Consider the following 17,759-nt stretch of genomic DNA (forward strand, 5'->3'; position numbering starts at 1 on the left):
GGTGCTTCAGGACTCCTTGTCGCTTTTGCAGATCCAGACTAACACGGCTACCCTTCGGATACTAGAGGGAAAAACTGATTTAACACAACTTGTGGAATGATTACTGCAATCAATATAACCGAAATAAAGTGTAAAAATCCCTCACAGACCACCAAGGAACTTGCTGTGCTGAAAAGTTATCTAGCGTTTCCCAAAGACTTATCAGCCAGTTATATCTTCCAAAGTTTTCCATTTCTCTCCTCCCAAGGTGCATTTGCTAGCAACAGAGTTTTGGATCAAGTTGCTGGGTTATTAGTCAAGTTGTTGCTTTCACTGAAAGCATGAGTATACAAGATGAAGAACACAGTAAACCACATTTTAACATTTGCCAAACTTTTGAAAAGCCTTTCAAAAAACCAAACCAAACAAAATCCCACACAACTAGTCACTCTCACCTGCCAGGTATAAAATTAAAGATGTCTGCTTTTAACATTTACCACACTCCCACCGTCAGTTTTTATGCCCCACATTTTGGGAAAATTATTATTTATTAGAAAACCTTGAATTTGCAAATGTGCTGCATCCCTCCTATGACTCACAGAAGTCAGAATTTCAGATACAGGATGAACATTCACAAAGTCACACAGTGCCTAAGGCTTAATGAACAGTAATCTTCTGAAGCTTCATTGGGTAGCCGAGTTAGTCTATAAAGTGCCACCAGAGCATTTGTTGTTTTTTACGTTTATCCTGTACAGACAAACAAAACATGTAGATGGTATCGTGAGCTTTCGTGGGCACAGCCCACTTCTTCAGATGACCGGAGTTTTCAGTTTAGGATGTGCAGACCCAAAATAAATAAGGAAGAAGGGAAACGGGGGGGGGGGGGGGGGGAGGAAAAAAAAGAAGGGGGCAGGAAACAAGGAGCAGGGGGTATGAAAATATCAAAAGGAAAAACAAGTAGGCAGAGCTGGTAGTCTATAAGCACCTAAAGACTGGATAGTTAAAAGAAGCAGATAAGGATCATAGGTTAGCAATTAGATAGGAAGGGTACTAACGCACGAATCTGCGCAGACAAAGAGCTGTTGGCACCTTCACTGAATGATAGGTTGATAATGTCCCAGACATCCGTTATGTCGACTGAGGCCATTGTGAGAATTGAATTTGTGGATTAACTGTAATGCTTAAGCCTTGCTACACAGATCTAAGGCTCCACACCCATAGTTTGACATTAAGAAATAATGACGGTGAGTCTATACTGCAGGGACTGTACATCATGGCTACGTCTACACTGGCCCCTTTTTCGGAAGGGGCATGCTAATTTTGAAAGTGGGAATAGGGAAATCCGCGGGGGATTTAAATATCCCCCGCAGATTTAAATAAACATGTCCGCCGCTTTTTTTCCGGCTTGGGGAAAAGCCGGAAAAAAGCGTCTAGACTGGCCTGATCCTCCGAAATAAAGCCCTATTCCGGAGGATCTCTTATTCCTACTTCCTTCAAAGTAGGAATAAGAGATCCTCCGGAATAGGGCTTTATTCCGGAGGATCGGGCCAGTCTAGACGCTTTTTTTCCGGCTTTTCCCCAAGCCGGAAAAAAAGCGGCGGCCATGTTTATTTAAATCCGCGGGGGATATTTAAATCCCCCGCGGATTTCCCTATTCCCACTTTCAAAATTAGCATGCCCCTTCGAAAAAGGGGCCAGTGTAGACGTAGCCCATATGTATGGCACCACAGGGCTATGACGGCATGGCTGTAACAGACACAGCTTACAGCAATAAAAGGTTTTTTCCTGTCACTGTAAGAACACATCTCTCCAAGTGATGGAAGCTTCCAATGATCTATCTGTGTCTACACTATAAGGTCAAGTGCTAGAAGGTCAAGTGCTATAGCACTCAGGGACATGGATTTTCCATATTCCAGAGCAGTAGTGTTGGAAGGAACAATTTGTATAGGTGAGGTGCTTCCCAAACAAGAGACCCCCATTGTACAAATATGGCCTACATCCTTTGCATCTGGATGCACGCATTTATGTTTAGTCATATTAAAATGCATTGTTTGGCTTGCACTGATTTACGAAGCAATTCAGATCGCTCTGAGTCAGTGAAGACAGTATGAAAAAGGCAAGATACTACCAAGAAAATGAGGATCTCAAAAGGAAAACAATTGTATTTACAGGAATTAGTAAGTTATTATGGGACACAACACTCTTAATAAAATGAAAATGTATGTATCTATAGCAATTACGTGCAACTTTTATTCATGCCTAATGTAGCAATAGAAAAACAGGGCTTGTCTTCACATACAGTGCTGCACCAGATTTTATTAAAACTTTGCTGTTTATTTCAGCTTTCCAATTTACCTTTTTCCATCATTGCAATTCTATTACTTACCATATTTTGAATACTAAAAAATTGTGTCAAACCCTCTCTCCTATTAAGGAATAAAAATTAGCAAGTAAATTCCACTGATCAAAGGTTTTTCTAGAGTGCTTATCACCATGGCACCTAATCCCCATACACAAATGTGCTATTTATAAAATAAACTTGCTAGAAAATAGTAGTATTATTCCAGACAATTAGGACTAATCGCCCTTCTGGAGTTCACTAACCCACACATGGGAACTGATAATTTATGGGAGAACAGGGAAGGGAAAAAACAAAAACGTCTGCTAGTTTTTCTACAATTAATTTAATCAAATGAATGTTAAGCTATACCCAATGATTTTAGGCATGACTAAGCAGAGGTTGCCTGATAAAGATCTGTACTTCTTTAAGGATCATTCCTGATCCCTTCTTTTGCCTGCAGGTCAAACATGGGGACCCCTTACTGCAGCTCAGTACACAATCCAACCTTGGACTGTCTGCTTTTGCAAGACGAACTCCCAAAGAATTTCCTATAACTGGGAAAATCTTACTTTAAAATAAAATGTTAGAGAGACAGACACAGAGAGATGTAAAAAGCAAGAAAAAGAACAGCCAGGAAAAGATGAAGGGGTTGGGGAAAATGGACAATCCATACATTTTCAATCATGGAACAGCCAAAGACATCTTCTACTATATATTTGAGGGAGTTTGTCTGTCTGTTCAAGAACTCCTCAAACTCCTCGTCAACCACTCCTCCTTGTCCTTCTAGGACAACCACATTCGATATACAGCTTCCTCTGATAACTTAAAGCAAGATAAGATATTGTTTGTGCCAGGAAAATGGGATGTGCCTGGAATGGGATTGCTTCTCTCAAAACTACACGGGGGGGGGGGGGGGGAGAATGAATCTCTAGGCAGGAGAAAGGGGCTGGCTGGTGGCATGCCACATCCCCCATCCAGGACTGCCCAGTCCCATCTTCCCACCCTGCAGGTACACCATATTGAGGCTGAGGGAGCTGCTGCTTCTCCCCATTCATATGGGAATATCTCTGGCTCTTCACCATTGTCAGGAAGAGAGGGGAAAATACACAGTTTCTTGCATTCCTCACTCTGGCTGAGAAGTGCAGGGGGCAGATGAACCTGTCCCTGCTGCAGCTGGGGGGCATGCGTCCCTCCCCTGGCAGTGCCAACTTGAGCTGCAGCAGACATGAAAAGGTGCTTTTCACCTGACTCTGAGCTGCTGAAGTAATGAAGAGCTGGGGTAGTCCTCTCTCCCTGGGGCAGCCTGCATATTGAACTCCTCATCCCCAGCTCTCTCCCCTCCCTCCCCCGAGCAATTATTTGTACAAAGCACATACATTTTCACATTAACTTTCCAAAAGACAAAAATGAATGGAGTTAAGGACTCAAGCAAAGCCAGGTAAATCTTCTAGTTTTATATAAATAAAGCAAACAACAATAACAAGTTTTTGAACAGGGAAATGGTCTTGCATCCCTTTCCTCCAAGAGTAATCTTAACTTATTTTCCTTCCTCCAGTCTTTCTGTCCAGCAATGAAGAGTGAGCAAGTGTTAGTGTAAACAAATTACCCTATGCAACCTTAGCTGTGGTCTTGCAACTGCTCCATGATTATAAATCAATAAATTATCTAGTGACAGATTAGATATAAGCCAACTAGACAGTTGATTTTAGACAGAATTATAGGGGGGAAAAAAATCACTTGAAAATAATGCTAGTGCTTCTCTTCATATACACCCCTCCATTATAACTACCCAGGAAAGGGAAACTAAGAAATCAATACAGGTTAGACCTCTGTGGTCCAGTGCCCTCAGGACCTGAGCTGTCCCAGACCAGGGAATTTGCCAGACTAGGGGATGTCAGTGCTTCCCTGCTGGCGGACCTCAGGGTTCTGTCCTTGGAGCTCCATCCTTGAGGCTCCCTACCCTATTGCTGGCATCGCTAACGCTGGCCTGGTAAGGTTCCCCACCCTCTTGCCTCAGGATCTCCTGGGGTTCCCCACAGGAACTGCTTGGCTGCTGCTGGCTCTGCTGCAGCAAGGTATTCCCTGGCAAGCTCCCCACCCCACTGCTAGGACCACCATGCTGCTGCTGGGGATTCTGTGGATTCCCTGGCTAGGGATGCCCACCTCTGCCAGTCCTGCTTCCACCGGGGGATCCCCAACAGCCCCACTGCAGCTGGGGAGTTCTCTGGCCTCCACCTGGCCCCGCTAACACTAGGACTTCCCGGCCACCACCTGGCCCCATTGATGACAGGGGTTGCCTGGACAGGGCAGGGGCTTCCCAGATGTCACCTAGCCCAGTTGGGGCTCCCCAGCCCCTGGATTGTCTCAGCTGGCTCCGGGGCTCTTTGGTCGAGCAACATCCATGCCTCTGCCAGACCACGGATGTTGATGGGGCAGAGAATCCCAGATTTGGGCAGTTCAACCTGTAGAAGGACAAGCTATTTCTGTGCTCCCAGGCATTGTCAGACCTATGCTATGGTGTCATGTTCTTGCTTTGGTGTCTGTTTCAAAAGCCAATTCTTATTGCCCATAAAAGAACAAACCTAGGGGCAAATGAAGATATAGGCTCCAGGAATATTTCATAAGAAAAGGATAGAAGGCTTGAGCCCGGTCACACTCCATCAGTGATGCAGTTGACTATGGTGTAGATGCAGCTTCCTATTAGGGATGTAAATACCCATTTTAGAAGTTAACTTGTTAGACCAGTGGTTCCCAAACTTTTCGGCATCATGCCCCCTTTTTGATTTTTGCGAAATCCTCACGCCCCCCGTCCCAAAAAAATAGCAGCAAAACTTGGGGTGGGATTGACGGGGGGTGTAAGGCTGGGTCACCTTGCGCCCCTCAGTTTGGGAACCCATGGGTTAGACAATACTTTTAACCATGGGGGGGGGGGGGGAAAACTAGGTCCCTTGGGCAGGGTCCGTTGGGCAGGGGTGCGGCTCTGCTCTGGCCGGCCAGCCCCGCTGTGCCTTGAGCAGGAGGCGGCCTGCTCTAGCCAGCCAGTCCCACCACAGGCAGGGGTGGGTTTTACTCACACAAATTTCTTTATCCCTTCCACATTTTAGGGACACCCACCCTTACCCAACTCATAAGGCTCAAGATGCAATCCTGTTAATTTAAACACCCACACGTACCCAATTCTTAGGGCTCAGGGTGTAACTTCCTGCAGATGTGCAGGATCTTTTGCCACTGAAAGTCTTACACTGTAATATCCTTATTTTCTATTTACTGACAATTACCAAGCAAGCAGAATGCACATGCTAAGCAAACAATGTCATGCTCACTAACCCTGATAAAGGCAGGCAAACTTCCCCTGTTAGCTAGGCAAGGGCAGTCTCTCTGGATCTTAGTTGTTGCACAGTCATGCAGAGGAGTTCTGGCAGCTGTGATCTTAGGCTGTGTCTTGAAGGTGAGTTCAAGGTCCTTCCTCCTCTTTCTTGCTGTTCCTGTCTTCCTTTCCCCTTTCTAGGGATGTTAAATGTCGGTTAATTGAATAGTCGATTAACCTCATGAATTCTTATCGATTACTCGACTCTTCTATAGTCCCCAGCGGAGGAGGTGGCACCCAATGCTCTCCAGCCCCACTCCCAAAGAGCCCCCATCACTTCATGCTGCTGCCTCTGTATTGGGAGGCAAGTTGAGCTCCCAGAGCCAGCGCGAGCCAGAACTGAGCCAGGCTGCCTGGATCCCAAAACGCTTTAAATGCAGAGTCACAGCGGGGGTAGGTCCCGGACCTAGTCCAAGCCAGGACCTAGCCAGCCTGCTGGCCAGCCTTCTAAAAAACTTACTGGCAGGGGGAGAGGGCAATGTGTAGTCTATAATATTAACCTATAAGCTTTTGCTTATCAGTTAGTTAATCAGCTACACTATTACATCCCTACCCCTTTCCTTCCTCTTTTCGTTTCCCTGCTGGTCTCCTTCTCGGAATCCAGTTTATATAGTGAAACTTGAGTCCTGCTTAGCTATTCCTTAACAAATTATTTTAGTATATTTTACTAGCCAATCAGAACATACTGTAACAGAATTACCTGACTAATAATACCCCACCACCTTAGCTGATTTACACCTAGCAAAATTAATTATCAGCAGACAGAGATCATACAAACAATAGGAAAGTGAGGACCGTAATCACAGAATTAGGATTCCACAAGCTCAACTATTAATAAATAGTTTCTTGCCAGGCGAAATGCTGTTAAACTAAGTTTTTTTTTAACCCAACTTGATATCTATTTCTTTTTCTGGTCACAGTGGGTGCCATTACGACAGGCTCTCCTTCTCACATAGTGTGACACTATTTTAATGCAATTTAGATAGAATGGGAGTATGTGACTCCAAGCTTTACAGCTAATGGCTGCTGTTCTTCAATCTGGCTGCAGAGGAAGGCTTTAGGCCTTTCAATATGGCTTCAGAAAAGCCATATTGTTACATGGGGGCCTGCTCTGGTCAGGCCCAGCCCTCCAGTTACCAGCATGCTTATCTGGAAACCAGTTAAGGATAATGGTAACTGAGTAACCTTTTACATCCCTACTTCCTAAACATGCACGTGTAGTCACCTTGGCCAGTAACACTTCTTCCTGGCTTAGTGTGGTAGGGCATGCCAGAGTGCATTGCTCCATGGTGTCCTGGTGCTTCTCTCTCGATGTACATTTCCCATGAACACTCCCTTGTAGAGACACTACAGGAAAGCTGCCCAGATTTTCTAAGAGACTGTATGCACACAAACATCAGTAGGCAGGGTGGTAGGCACGCATACACACACATGTGACTGTGTTGTGAAAAGAGAAGCTGTATGGGCACAGCTCAGCTTTGTTTATTGTAGCTGATTCAAATCAAAATGTCACGAATGGAGTACAAAGCATACTTACAGCTGCTGAGAAGACAAGCTTTAAAGGAAAAGTATAAAAATCTGTTAGAATTAATACTAAAATTATGATCATGAAAGATACTGTCAAAGCCACTACACAAGATTGTGGAGAGAAATTTATGGCCAGGCATTTTTATAGATAGAGAAATGACAAAAAGAGCAATAAAGGAAGAAGATGGTGGACACAAACCTAAAGTTGCTAGGCTTGTTGATCAGTGCCAGTTTCCTGTCCAGAAAATATATATTTTGAGGTGAACAGGAAATTCTGATCACTGTAACCAACAGAGCTGCCTTTCCTATAATCAGGAATGATGCATTCAGTGAACTGTGCTCGTCACATGACAAATGGAAAGCTTAGCAAAAACTAAAAAGCCATTGTACAAGCGTGGACTGATGGACAGATCTGCTGCCCTAATCTGTGATAAACAATTCAGAGCTGTTACCAGCAAGCAGCGTTTGTGGTCAGGAAAAAAAATAAATGCTACAAGCTTGTTGTTCATGAAAAACAAAAGCCACAATTAGACTCCTTGGTAACCATCTGCTACTTAAATATTAAGTTGTAACACTTTAAATAGAATATAAAAGGAATAGGAAATGTAATATCACATGAAAAGTGGAAGCAAAGGTAAGCTACTTATCAATAGTTTATTGAAATGAATGTCATGAATCCAAGTAATACTGTAGGACGTACACTGGTTTAAGAAATTAACACATTTACTTCCTCATCTCAGTACAAGCTAACTTGCCTTAAACCTTCAAAGCATCAGCAATGTCCATAAGAACTGTGACATTAACAAGGAATATATGGCATGGGGGACATCTTAACAGACAGAGCATCATTTGAGCTGACGTCCATCCCCTTAAATTCTACAACCGGAGCTCTAACCCTGTGGGCAGAGAGCAAAAGAAGTTCCTGTTCCAATCACACTCAGCAGAAAGGAGAGCAGCAGAGATCCTTGTGAGGTAATAAAGAATTAACTCATTTAAATCACTCCAGAAGTAGCACAAATGGTACTGGGACGTGGGATCAGAGAGACAACGTGGCTGGATTTTAGATCATGAGAGGAAAAATTTTAAGACTCCTGATTTATAGTTTGAAATTACATCATAAAAGCAACAAGCCGGCTTCATTTAGTGCAAGCTTTATTGTAACCCAGGGGTGGGAAACCTCAAGCCTGGGGGCTGGACATGGCCCTGCTCTTGCCTAGATCCAGCCCCCAAGGCTCAGGGCCCCTCCAGCCCACTGCTACCCCACCTCGAGGCTGGAGCACACAAAATCTACTAGGTTGAGACCCCCTACTCTCTGGTATGGGAGAGGAAGTGTCTTTCTCCTTCTCAGTTGGGGGCCACATCAATGAGGGTTGGGATTTTTTTGTTTGTTTTTGTTTTTCACTTGTTTGCAGCCCCCAACTGATTTTTCTGTGGATCAGTGGCCCTCGATCCAAAAAAGGTTCCCCACCCCTGCTGTAACCTGACAAACCAAACCATAATAATACAAAAAGCCCAGGTCTTTGGTATATTAATTTAAACTAAAGGTTAATATATCCAGAGTTCATACAAGATATTTGTATTCCTATCAACTAGAAATACCACAGGTTACTGAAGTAGTTGTCACTAATGAAGCATAGCCACGGAGGTAAAAGTTTGGTGTTAATAAAAAAGTGCACACAGTCTCCAGATGCACTGGAATGGATGCATTCCCTGGACTGAGTGACTGTTTTAACTTGCAATACTGAACTCAGAAAAAGTCTGATTCAATTTTAACTGAAGTTAGACTGTATTTGCTAAGCTTGGAGGACTGGTAAGGGAGATGGCTACATTGCTGTTCTGCTTTCTAAATGCCTTGGAACTGAGGCTGTGTCAACACTGCAAGGTTTTTGTACAAGAAGCTTTTTGTGGAAGAGATCTTCCACAAAAACTTCTTACGCAAAAGCACATCCACACCTCAAAAGCACATTGCAAAAGCATGTACGCTCTTGCACAAGAAAGTGCACCTGTGCTTTTTGTGATAGGCTCTTTTTGCACAAGAAACCCCTGTTGAGCGTCCACACACCTTTTTGTGCAAGAACTCTGGCGCAAAAAGGAGTTATTCCTAGTAGAAAGAGGTATACCTAAACTGCAAAAAGTCCTCTGTTCTGCCATTTTACTGTAAATTTTCTTGCACAAAAACGCATTTGAGGTGTGGACAGTCTGCGGGTTTTTGCACAAAAAGTGGCAAGTTTTGCGCAAAAACCCTGTAGTGTAGACATAGCCTGGGTGTTTAATACAAGTTAACCATCTTAAAGAAATACAAACAATTCCATAATATACACTAAAGTGCACTGGAGAAACGTTCACAACTCATTTCTTTGAGCCAGTCTGCTCTTGAACTCCTATTTTACATAAAATACATTCTGTTGGTTTTTTTTCCTAAGAGTTAATTTCACTCATTAAATACTACTTGTGTATACCTGTAGGTCACAATGCCAGTTCAATTTATCTTTAGAACAGATTTCAAGGAAGTGTTTATTTTTATTGTAAGAATCAAAACATGGGGAGCTGGTAGAAAGTTTTATCAACAATCTTGGGTATATTTAAAAACATGGAAATCTCATTTACACTGATGAATGCTAGTGAACCTTAGAGAAGGAAATCTAGACAATTCCCTTCCTTTCATCTTGGTTAAGTCATCCCACTAATCATACTCCTGAAGTAGTCCAGTGTTTAGAGGAACAATTTTTAAGTATTCTCATTGTGGTGATTTGAATGCAAAACAAACTATTTTAAATTTTGAAAACAAATAGTTGGCTAGTCTTTTGATGTAGCCATTGGTTAATGTTATTTTATGATGGCGATTATTTCCAGATCTAAAGTATGCTGGATTCTACATTATAATGTTTGCAAGAACCTGAAGGGGAAAGGGATTTTGTTGGTTTCAACAATGAAGCTGCACTTGTATTTTCCCTCAAAAGTCCAACAAGGGCACCCACTGGCTCCCCCACTGTATACTCTCTGTGTGGGGTCCTGCATCTGTGTCCTTTCTGACTGGTTATGTCCAGGCTATCTTCACAACGTTATTCCTAGCGCAGACCAGTTGCCCAAGGACCAATGCTTGATTTCAACTTCAGATACACTTTCCAGGTGTCATTACTACAATTATAAATACCATACAATTGTGTCCATGCAAGCATCTTTTATTAAGGTAAAAAGCATTCCAGAGAAAACACTGAACAATAAGAGAAACTACATGCATGCTAACAAGCTCACAAGAGTTAACCCCAGTCCTAACATGGATTCTGGCAGGAGGAATCCTTCAAATCCCCACCCAAGGAGGATTCTTTGTGGTTAAAAGTTCATCACCACTTTACCCAGAACAAGCACAGAGTCTTATGGGACCTCAGTTGGCCAAGTTCTTTCAATCCTTCCCAAAGGGTTGGGGTCCTCTGTGCATCAGGGGTCATGATCAGGAAGAAGCCCTATGTCCATTTAAAACGCCCCCCTTTCTTTGTTTAAAATTGCATTCTTCAGAGACAAAAAGTATGTTCAAACCTTTTCCATGGGGGTGGCTTCTCCAGAGATTTCGCAGCCTAAATGATTTTGCTTGATTTTGCCCTTGCCCCTCCTCCTGGTTGTTCTCCTATTTAACCTCTCTCATGGAAGTAATACAATTGCTTAATAACACATACTCAAATTTATTTGAACTCAATGTATCTTAAAGATATTAATCCTAATTAAATAAAATTAACTTAATTTAATAACATTTATCATAATTCCACAAAGTTCGTTCAGGATATTGCCAGTTTGTCACAGATGCTTACTCACCATTTGAAGTATTCTGATGACTGAAAAGTACCATCAATATCATGATATTCCCTTACATTAATATTTTGCTGTTCTCCACAGAACAATAAGCATCTCACAATTCAGATAGGAAATTATGAGCGCTATCCCAAAGAGCTCAACCACTAATTTCAGACATAACAACAAAAGGAAGCAACACAAGCAGTCTGGAAGGGTAGACCAGGAAAGGACAGAAGCAATATTGGTAAGATTACCTGGTTATTCAGTACTACTATGATACTAATGTACATAGCATGAGAAAGATCATAAAATATATAGGTGCCTAGTTTGCCAATATCTTGTAGGCATCATCAAGTGGAATTCTGATAGAGCATGGTAGCCTCGAGAAGCAGCTCAAGAGATGTTCCATCTACAAAGGCAATATGGAATTAAACATGGAGCATCTTTGTACATGTGCAGAGAAACAACTCCAGCATGGCTTACACTGTTATAGGAAAGGAGGGAGCCCAGTTGTCAGTTGTTAGAGTAGTGGAGGAACAGCCACCACCATGTGGAATTAGGAACATTGTGAACCTCACAAATGCTCTACAGGCATGCAGAGGCCCCTCCAACATTACCTCTTCTGGGATGGGAGAAATTTTGTGTAAACATAGGGGAGATTTCATTACCCCAACCAAGGTCTCAAGTGGGACAGTATCCCACTTCACCACAATCCTCCCCTCCCCACCATGCCCTCTACATGATAAGGCTTGGTACAGGAGCCTTCTGTCAGAGAGACAGGCAGAGAGCTGACCATTGCTCCTCTTCAGGCTGGCTAGAGCTCCTCCAGATTCTATGCACCTCTCCCTGTTTCTGCATAGGCTGAGGTCCAGTCCAGGAGGAGAAGGGAAACTTCAGCTCCCATCATCCCAACAGAAGACTATATTTAGGGGCAAAAACAGTATTTATTGTGCAAGAGGGTTAACCAGCATTAATTTCATCAGGAGGGAGGAAGAGAGTATAGCAGGCACAATATTAGTTAATTTATTTAAAAACATCACATTATTTCTCATTCCCCCCACCAACACACTCACTGATTTACATGGTGTTTATGCAGCGGAAGGGGCATTAACTGGGGGCTCACAGTTCAGCCAGCAACAGACTAAGGAATGTTGTGATAGCTGACCCAATGGGAGGAGGGAAAGAGTAGCATGAGGCACTGATGTATTTCAGTCTTTGGGCACAGGAGCTGGATAATTTTTTCAAGCCTCGTTGAAGCAGAAGTCAATGGGTTACAAAGGTTGACAGAGCAAAGTGATGTGAAAGCACAGAAAGAAGGGCTGTTCATAGATGGAAGGTTCTCCATTATCACTTGAATATAATTACAAGAAGACACTTTCCCCAACAAGAAGCTTGGAACACAGCCCAGCTACTTTAAACTTCCCAGATCTAAATATTGTAACTACCATTATTTAAAATAGAGATGCTTACTTTAAGAACCTCAGCAAGCTCGTGAAATAGGTCTGAAATTTTAACAAAGCTATTTTTGAGTTTTAAAACCAAGTGTCTTCAACCTATTTCCAAAAAAAACCCCATAAGCAGTGAGGTGCAAAAGATAATCTACTTTAATATAGTCTTGTCTTGAGTCCCATCATCTGGGATTCTTATCGAATTAAATATTTCTTAATTGATATAATTGCATATTTAACTCAATTAATCACTTCATCTCTATTTAATTCCTTCTCTAGGTGACATAAAATGAAGGTCAGAGAGAAAAAGAAAGGAATTTCCCCTTGTCTATCACCATCTGAATGTTTGATTATAACCCTTATGTTAACAAAGAGCAGGTATGTGATATGAGAATTCCTCTGACCTTGTTTACACATTTCCACATCAATGTATTAACAGTGAAACAATATAACAAGCAAAATATTTGAATTATCAAAAATGGGACACACACAAAATATACACAATGTGCCATACAAAATGTAACAGTTTTAAAACAATGAACACACTTTATAATAGAACAAAAGGTCCATTTGTCAGTCTCTTTCTAACCTTACACAACATAACTTAATTCAGTTATTTTTGCTGCTACCCCCGTTTGCAGTTGGACTTGCATACTGAAATGCAAAAAGATATGTATTAACTAATTTTCAATAAAGACATTAAATATATCAAGCACAAGACACTCCCTCCCCAAGTTTTTCAATGCATTTTGGTTAAGCAACATGTATCCTTCAAGGAATTGAGTTACATAAACTGCAGAAGCCAGAGTTTGCTTACTTGACCTGAGTGCCTTATTATCCAGTAATGAAGTCTTTACCTCTAAAAATATTCTTAAAATGTAAGCTTGGTAAATTAAGTATGACATCCTTTTATCAGACTCAGGCATTCTACAAAGGTGGAAAGTTATTTCCACTAGACCAACCCATGCAGTGCAATGGGGCATCAAAAGTTTTTTAAAAATACCTACAGACATTTGCAGCTGGCCTGCCTCCCACCAGCACAGGTACAGTTTCCATCACATAGGGCAAGGTACAAGTCCCCATTTGTCAACTGTCCCAGCTCCCCATCAAAAGATGTGGATCTCTCCTCCACCCAACCTTGTGTAGTCTACCCTAGAGAAATTAGCAGCTTTGTTACTGAGCACAGTTAGAGGTCAGTGGTAAATACCTGATTCTTGTGTCTATTAGAGCTTCCACAACTACCATTGACATCTTACAGCCATGAAGTATACTAGTATACAGAAGACCCAATGAAGAAGCACAAACATTAAAGAACTACTCTAAACAAAACTCAGATGTTATATCCATGCCTCCCCAATCATGAAATTCTGAATACCTGTCAGCTGTTTATACTAGCAACTTAATATTTAATACCAATACAGCTACCATATTCACCTGTATCTACATTAAAACTTTAGATCCATAAACCATCTCCAGGCCAAGTCCACCAGTGCTAGTGTAAGCCACATGATAACAGTGATCAATGGCCTGGTGCTCCAACAGCTGCTGCCACCAGTGATGATGGGAGGTTTTGTGGAAAATACTATGCTAGACAAAGCCTTGCTGGAAGTTATTGTAACACAAGTACTCATTTCCTCACTCAGATATACCTACCTTCTTGTAACTTCAACTGCAGAGCTGTGCTTCAGGTAGCACAGACTCATTTTCAGTGACTTCTTACTCTAAAGACCAGCATCTTATCTAGCTAAAGTAGTATCAGTTCTCATCTGTCTGTCTCACTCTCATTGCACTTTTACTGGCAGCCATCAATGTTCTGCTAATCAGAAACAGGCATCTGAACCTCTTCCCCAACAACAGATGCCAGTTAGGACACAGGGGAGGCATAATGGTTCTATTATGTATTCCCACAACTGGTTAGTAGCCTCTGCTCTTTGGGCTAAGTGCGCCACGCAGCAAGCATGCTCACCTCTGGAGAAGATGTATCTTGTGTCTTTTGACAGCAACAATATTACTTTTCATTGTCAGTTAAAAGGAGTCTGGCTACAATATAGAATCTTTTGTCTCAAAAATCTGAACATGGACATAGGCTGGGAAGGTATATTTAAGAGTCACATTAGGGGCTTTGAAACCTAATGTGTTCAGGGAAGGAGCTGTAGGGAATGAACTAAAGAAGATGTAGAACTAGTTAGCAGGCTTCCACAAAACTTTAATGTGTAGTTTTGTGGACACCATTTCCTTTACCACAAATACAAGCCTTTGGTATTGTACAAAATATATTTTAGCTGCCCTCACATCTATCCCTTTCAGTCAGCTAGACCCTTCTGTGCTTCATTTTCTGTCTGACCTAAAGAATATTGTATTAAGTCCTTGTTCTGCCTCATTCAGATCAGGAACTGGTCTGCCACATCTTAGGTAAATGCCCTAAATGCTTTTAGCTTACCTGGTGTCTCTCTTGGTTTGACAAAAATTTCATTGTAGACCTCAAAAACCTCCCAACTGAGAGTCTCAGAAATTTCATTTCCATAGAATGTTTCAGTTTTGATTGGAATTTTGTGGCAGAAAAAACATACAATCAAAACATTTCTCACCAGCTCTAAATCTTGACTGCTTGTTCATATCCAGTCACCTCTACTGAAATTTGACCTTATCTAATACTTATGATGCTTCCTTAAGATCAAAATCGGTATTGTTCTTATTCACTGAACATGTTCAATCTAGAATTTGTTTCTTTTCATCCAAATACTTTACGGACTGGTATTACATCACATCAGGGAGAAACTCCCCAGAAATCTTGCACCATAATAGGATTGAGCATTTCCTCCAGAGCAGTTTATCTAACACTTTCCGTGGCACCTTTGGGGACATTTTACATATGATTACAATTCCCTTATGATTAACCCCTTCTGGGAACTATTCTTCACTGTTTTCCCTTCTACATTTCTGTTCTCTCTCTCTACTTATATGTGGAGCAAGTGACAGGAGGAAGTCACCTGCTGCTGAAGTGAAAGAGGATGAAGTAGTCATGGTAATGTGCAACTGCATCATACTCCAGTGGTCGTTACCTTCACTCTATGTTTTTGCTTGATATCTGGCTCCACCCCTTACCTCCCAAAACTTGCTTTCACTTAATTACATTCCATAAAAGGAAAGAAACTTCAGATATTACCAAAACAGAAAATTTCTATTCATAGGACAATACATTTGTAGACCAGTGATAAATCCCCAAAAGGAATCATTCTGCCAAGTTTCCCTCTGATGTCCAGTTTACCCACCAGCAGGATACACTAGTTTGCACTTTCACAGCTCCATCCATTTGAGGATCTCAACATGCTCTGCACACGTTCATTAATGTGACACAGCCGAGGAATGGGGTGCAGTTGGGGAATCCCCACCATGCCCGCTGGGGTTTGAAACCAAGACCCACAGTGGGCTCCACAGGTAACTGGAGGCCACTCAGCCTATCAGCTGAAAAGCCAGAACTCCTGGCTCCCAAGCCCCGGCTACCCTCCTGAACTGGGTAACAGCCCGGTCCCCTCAGCGAACAGGGCACTGGCTGGCGACGAGCCCCGAAGTAGCTCGCGGTGCACGCGCGGTCCCTGGGGTGGCAAATACTCCAAACAGCAGCAGGACACCAAGAGGCACTACTTGTTGCAGCTCTCCCAGCCGTCAGAAAGCTCCAGCTGCTCCCCCGCCTTCGCCACCACAGGAGACAGCGCTAGCCCCCGGCAGACTCTCTCTCCAGGTTGCCGGGCCTGGGCTCAGCGCCGCTCCGCCGGGCAGCCCAGGGATGCGCGGAGAAATGCACCACGCGCCCTTTAATGTCCTGATTTTTTTTTTTTTTGCAGCTGCACGTTTGCACGAAAGCTGCCTGGAAACAGTACTGGCTCCCTCCGCCACCCGGACGCTGGCGCTTACCCCAGCCCGCACCGGCTGTCCGCGGCTCCCAGCCCAACCCCTGGCCGCTGCTCGCACGGGCTGCTGCGGGGCCCAGTTCTCCACCACCCCAGGAGAGGGCGGGAGGAGAGACAAGTTGCCGTTCTCCAGGAGGGGCAGCAGGAACCCGGCCTGGAGGCTCTGGGGAAGTTGCCCGGCTGGACTCTTACCTTCTCCTCACTCGGCGAGCAGCTTCGGGCGGCAGCGGCGGCGGGTGCCGGAGGAGGGAGGCTGCGAGGTAGCGGCTGCCGGCCGGCGCTGTCACGCTGCAGACGCGCGGAGGGAAGGGTTGGGCACCGCGCGGAGGAAGAAGGGGGAAGTGCGGTCCCCTGAGTAGATCGTGGGCTGATTGTGACGTAACAATGGTGCTAGGGACAAATGAGAAGCTGTCTGGGAAGGGGGGCGCTATGACGTCATGGCCGCCAGGGCCAATCCAGGGACAATGGAACGTTCGGGACCGGGAGCCCACAGGGAGACGGGGCGGGGTGAGGGGGGCGAGCCTGGCTGGAAGGGGAGCCCTGGGAGCGAAGGGCAGCGAGAGGCTCGCACGCTGGTGGGCGGAGTGCAATCTGGCGCAGCGCCGGCTTGGGGAGATGAGAAGCATGATCCGCAAGGGAGGCGGAGTGGGTTGCGTGGTCCAATCCAGAGGAGGGCGGAGTGAGGGGCCGGGGTGCTGGGGCCCAATCCGGAGGAGGGCGGGGTGGGGACCAGGGAGGCGGAGGATTGGTTGCGCTCCATCGCGCCTTTCCTCCCTAACCGCCCCCCTCCGTCCCGTAGAACAGCTACACAGCCCAGGCCGGCACCGTTATGTCTCCCTTCCTGGGACGGGGCCTCCCCGCCGCTCAGAGCATGCACCACCCGCATGGGGGCGGGTCCGGGCTGAGCTCAGGGCTCTCGGTCCGCTGGAAACCCAAACTCGCGGCTCATCATCACCCCAGGCAGCCGGCGGCCCAGGCGACCAATCAGCACAGTTGCGGGGAGGCGCTGGAGCCTGATTCCCGCCGCCAGTCCCTGTTCGCTGCTAATCCTGGCCACTGAGCTGGCAGTTCCCAGCGGGGGTCACACCGCTTCTGCTAGGGTGACCGGAGAGCAAGTGTGAAAAATCAGGACAGGGTGTGTGTGCGCGAGTAGGGAGGGGTAATAGGCTTATGTACAAGAAAAGGTCCCCAATATGTTAGGACATCTGCTGGGCTGTCCCTACCAATGCCTTAGGCAACCTAAACCTGCACTGGCGGGGGAGCGGAGAGGAACGTTCAGTGGGGAGGGGAGCGGCAGGAGGAGAAGCTGTGGGGGGCAGGATCTGGGTGGGATTGCCAACTCTCCTGAGCTGGATGTATTGCATGCCGTTTGCTGCCATCGTGTCTGATCCTGGAGA

The 17,759-nt window shown here is 44.5% G+C and overlaps 1 protein-coding gene across 3 annotated transcripts in view; it reads right to left on the minus strand.

The window, feature by feature from the left end:
* Window positions 1–16,962, minus strand: part of ELOVL5 (ELOVL fatty acid elongase 5) — a 57,329-nt gene extending 40,367 nt beyond the window's left edge. Inside the window, exons 1-2 of one of the 3 annotated variants that reach the window (XM_006137741.4) lie at window positions 16,555–16,962; window positions 5,648–5,824 (exon numbers count right to left, since the gene is read on the minus strand). The gene's annotated coding sequence lies outside the window, so the exon portion shown is untranslated. Of the gene's footprint in view, window positions 1–5,647; window positions 5,825–16,366; window positions 16,389–16,554 lie in introns of those variants that run through there. The other 2 variants (XM_006137740.4, XM_075923607.1) reach the window with 2 other exon arrangements.
* Between the last annotated feature and the right edge of the window lie 797 nt (window positions 16,963–17,759).

The sequence above is a fragment of the Pelodiscus sinensis genome, chromosome 3 (assembly GCF_049634645.1).
Source record: "Pelodiscus sinensis isolate JC-2024 chromosome 3, ASM4963464v1, whole genome shotgun sequence".
In the NCBI taxonomy this organism is placed as follows: domain Eukaryota; kingdom Metazoa; phylum Chordata; order Testudines; family Trionychidae; genus Pelodiscus; species Pelodiscus sinensis.